Genomic DNA, 4,156 nt, shown 5'->3' with positions numbered 1-4,156 from the left:
GGGTCAGGAGAGGTCTGCCTCGCCATGTGGTCACCTCGGTGGCAAGCGGGAATCGAACGGATGCGGAAGTGGCTTAAGCTTCTTTGTGCAGTTCTTTAACCCGCTGCGCCACCAGAGATGGCCATTTTTATTATTTTTTATTGAGAGAAGATTGGCCTACAAAACTATAAATGAGGGGGGTAGCTTCACACCTTTTCAGAGGTACATTGCCACACCACAATTTACCATAGACCACTCAGCCCCCTCCCCCACCCTCACCCTGACCCTGGCCCTCTCCTTCTGAGCCTCAAGTCTGCAGTCAAATTTCTAGGGTTTGTATTGGTTTGATTTTGTCTGTTCCTTCATTTTGTTTCATTTAGTCGACATATGAGAGAAATCATCAGGTATTTGTTCTTTTCCTTCTTATATGTTTCACATAGCATATAACCCCCTGCTATCAACATTTAAAAACACAACATTCTTCCCTTGAAGAGCAACTGATTTATGGTGTTCTTTGGACCATGTAGGTGCCTTGAGACTTCCAGGAGGAGAGACTCGGGGGGTCTGCCTTTGCCTCTGGATGCTTTTCCTGTGTGTCCTGGAGAGTGGGGGCACGCCCTGTGTCACTATTCTATGCTTGAGCAAAAATGGGAGACACCTGTATTGTGTAAATACATGGGCCATTTAGGGAGGCACTGTTGTTATTATATCTGCCTTCAAAGCTGAAGGATCTTTGGAAGCCAATTTGAAAACAGCTAAACATTGGCAGGAACACCTGCAACCTATCGTTTCTGTAATTACTCTCTGTCTCCCTCGCACAACACAATCATAGTGGGAGGAAAATCTGTGCTTTGTATATTATGAGCCAGTATTTTTTATCAGGACAAGCTAATAGCTGCAATTAGATTCCAGAAGAAACCTGGATGTTTGTTACGAAGTTTCCACAGAATCTTTATTGGTTGTATTGTTTTCTTTTCAAAATACATTAGGTAAACGTATACTGTGTGATATTTATTTCATTGAAAGGTAGATTTCCATATTAACCTTAATAGAGTCAAAAGGAATACAACTGAGTGTGAGTTTAGATTGTGTTATTGTTTACAGGGTTGTGCTGAGACATTGGTATTCTGGCTCACGGACGATGCAGGGTTTTCTGACACGAGGTGACCAGTTCCGTGCTAAGGTGCAATTTTACAGATGTTCTTAGTACATTAAATGTCTGCTTTTTTCCTTAATATGAATCATTATAGACAAGTTAAAGCAGATCTGTAGAATTATAAGGTTATTTAGGGGAATGTGAGAAAATGGCTTACCTATTTTAGGCACAGGAGAAAAAAGTCAGAGAGAAAGAAACTGATGTGAATTTTATTAGAATCAAATTGGTTAAGTCACATATTTGTTCTGCCTCGGTGAGGCTGAATACAGCTGATCTACTATAAGAATGACATCTTGGACTTAAATATGAATATTTTCCTCAGTTCAATTCTCAAAACACCATTTCCTTCATTTGGAAGTCTTAACTTTCTTGATTCAGAAAGAGCATATCAAATTTAAAAGAAATTTTATACGTGTATGTATGTTAACCTGGAATACAAATAATTTTCATGATCAGAAAAGGAAGCTCCTCTAGCTATTACTTTGACCAGACTTGCTTGGTAATCTAATTAAGCAAATTATTCTCTCAGGCAATCAATTAAACTCATTTTCTATTTTCAATCCACACATCAACATGAATACCAATTATGTAACAATAGAATAACTTTATTATTTTGATAGATGAGGTTAAGAAAACATTAGGACAAAGAAATGCAATAAAACACATGCATACACAATTAAAACATATTTCAAATTTGAATGTAATTTATGTTCTATAGTACAAAACTGTTTGGCTCAGCACAGGAAAAATATTTAACTTGCTAAGTAACCTGGATAGACTACTTTAATCTCACTGTGTTCAGTTTATTCTCTAGAATAAAGCATAATCTTTTATTTAGTCATTGTTATTTCTTGGGCAACTATCACATGTTAAGCACAGTTCTAGATCTTAAAGATGTAGCAGTCAATAAAATAGCCAGTCTGTATTTTTGTGACAATTAAGACCCAAGAAGGAAGGGAAGACAGAATAAATAAATGTACAAATACTTGTATAATATGACACGTGCGTAAATGATATAAGCACAAAATAAGGCAGAATGAGGGGCGTAGGGAATTATGGGAGGTTTCTGTTTTACTTCATGATTACAGAAGGTGACATCTGAGCAAAAACCTGCAGGAAGCTAAGTGAGCAAGACTGAATAGGGGAGAGAAAATAATGTTTGGGGGAAAGGAAAAATAGCACAGATGCTTTGGGGGAGGATTCTGCTCGATATGGCCCATAAAAGTAATGCTGAACTTAAGAGGAAAACAGGAAGAGTGGGCAGAAGTTGGGAGGGGAATCCCTTGGAAAGCCAGCTTTGTGGGGTTTTGTGACTGTAATAATGGGTTTGGATCTTGGAATAAAATAAGAGCCTATTGAAGAGTTTTGAGGAGAGGAGAGGTATTTACACCATAGGTGAAAACAGTATATATAAAATACTTTCTTCCTCAGGCCTCCCAGGTGGCACAAGGAGTAAAGTCTCTGTTACAAAACTACCCGCAGCCACTGCGGCGTGAGTTCTATCCCCAGCCAGGGAACTGACCAAAAAGGCACAGCAGAGCTCTCTGGCTCCTGCTGCTCCTCTCAGCAGTGTGTTTCAGTTCCTCTGACTGTCCTGCTCCCCACTCTGTCTTGGTAAATCCTCTACCCCCTACACCTCCAGCCAATACCCCAGTTCTTTTATGCATGAAAAAAAAGAACAACTTTTTTTAAAAAAAGATACACTAAGGGCAATAACTATTTCCTCTGTAGTCACTTTCCTGACAAAATAAGGTTCTCATTCTATTCTTCTTCCCTTCCCTTCCTCCTACACCCGATTTTCCTCCTCCTCCCTTTTGTCTGCATCTCCATCTTCTATTTTCTGTTTCTCAAAATTTGAACGGAGTTTGCCCTTAGCCTGAGCCTGCCTGTTCCCCCATTTGCATGTGATTTTGGCGGCCCCCTCATTAATAACTTGGAATATCATAAGGGATGAGTAAAAGGCCTGACCAGCAAGTGTTTCTGAAACCTAATCCGCTAATATAGGCATCAGGCATCTTTGTAGCTTTTCTAACAATGGAAATCTAACTTGGTTTCCAACAAGTCTTTACAGGAGCCGGATGTAACCTCAGAGCTGATGTCTTCCCTCTGGCTAGCTGACGTCACTTTTGAATTTTTTGTCGCCATCCAAAGCTGGTCCTTTCTTGCTACAACACTTGAAAAAACATCCCATTTAGAATTTGCATGTCTTTACTACTAATAAGGTCATGCTATGGCTCTCTGTATTCCACAGTCTAAAATTTATATTAATTTCTGCATCAATAGCCCTATAATTGGACGCACTGGTAAGAAAGGTTAAAGACACAAATATTTATGCTCCAAGGAACCTATCAAATAGGTATGCAGAAAAATATTTTTAATGAATAGACTGTTTAAAGGCAATTTCTCAAAGAGATTAAATAGGGCAATTTATCTGACTCTCTAAATTAAAAATCATCCGCTGCATTTATTAACATTCATTATAATGAAGTGAGGATATTTGTCAAATTGTTTTACTACTGAGCTAGTTTTACCTTTGAGTTTAGTTATATAACCAAATAATATGTTTAACATAATTTTAGAAAGACTGCAAGTAACACCATGATATAGAGATAGTGTAATATAGTGACTATTAACTCATTTTATCTGTACTTAATTATATCATCTGTACTTAAACTCACAGTTAATTCACCATTTTGTTTTCTTAATCTTTCACTGTATAAAGCCAAATGCTTTAATCCACATACTATAAAATCATGGTACAATTCATGGGTGGTGGCTGGTTATTTTAAGATTTTTTTTTTCCCCTGTTGATGCTTATGCCAAACACAAATCAAATTAAATCAGTGTTCTCAAATCAAATGATTATACTTGAGATATGGAAAAAGTTATTTTTTTATGGAAAAAGTTATTTTTCATACTTGCCAACTTCCGATGAAAACTCCAGTTCTGGACTATGTTTTACATTTTTTAAATTCTATTTTAAAGTTAATTCGGTTGAGATCTCAGGAAGAAAAATCTAGT

The sequence above is a fragment of the Condylura cristata genome, unplaced genomic scaffold (genome assembly GCF_000260355.1).
Source record: "Condylura cristata isolate star-nosed mole 26May11 unplaced genomic scaffold, ConCri1.0 scaffold00016, whole genome shotgun sequence".
NCBI lineage: Eukaryota > Metazoa > Chordata > Mammalia > Eulipotyphla > Talpidae > Condylura > Condylura cristata.
Note: the sequence above shows the minus strand (reverse complement) of the source record.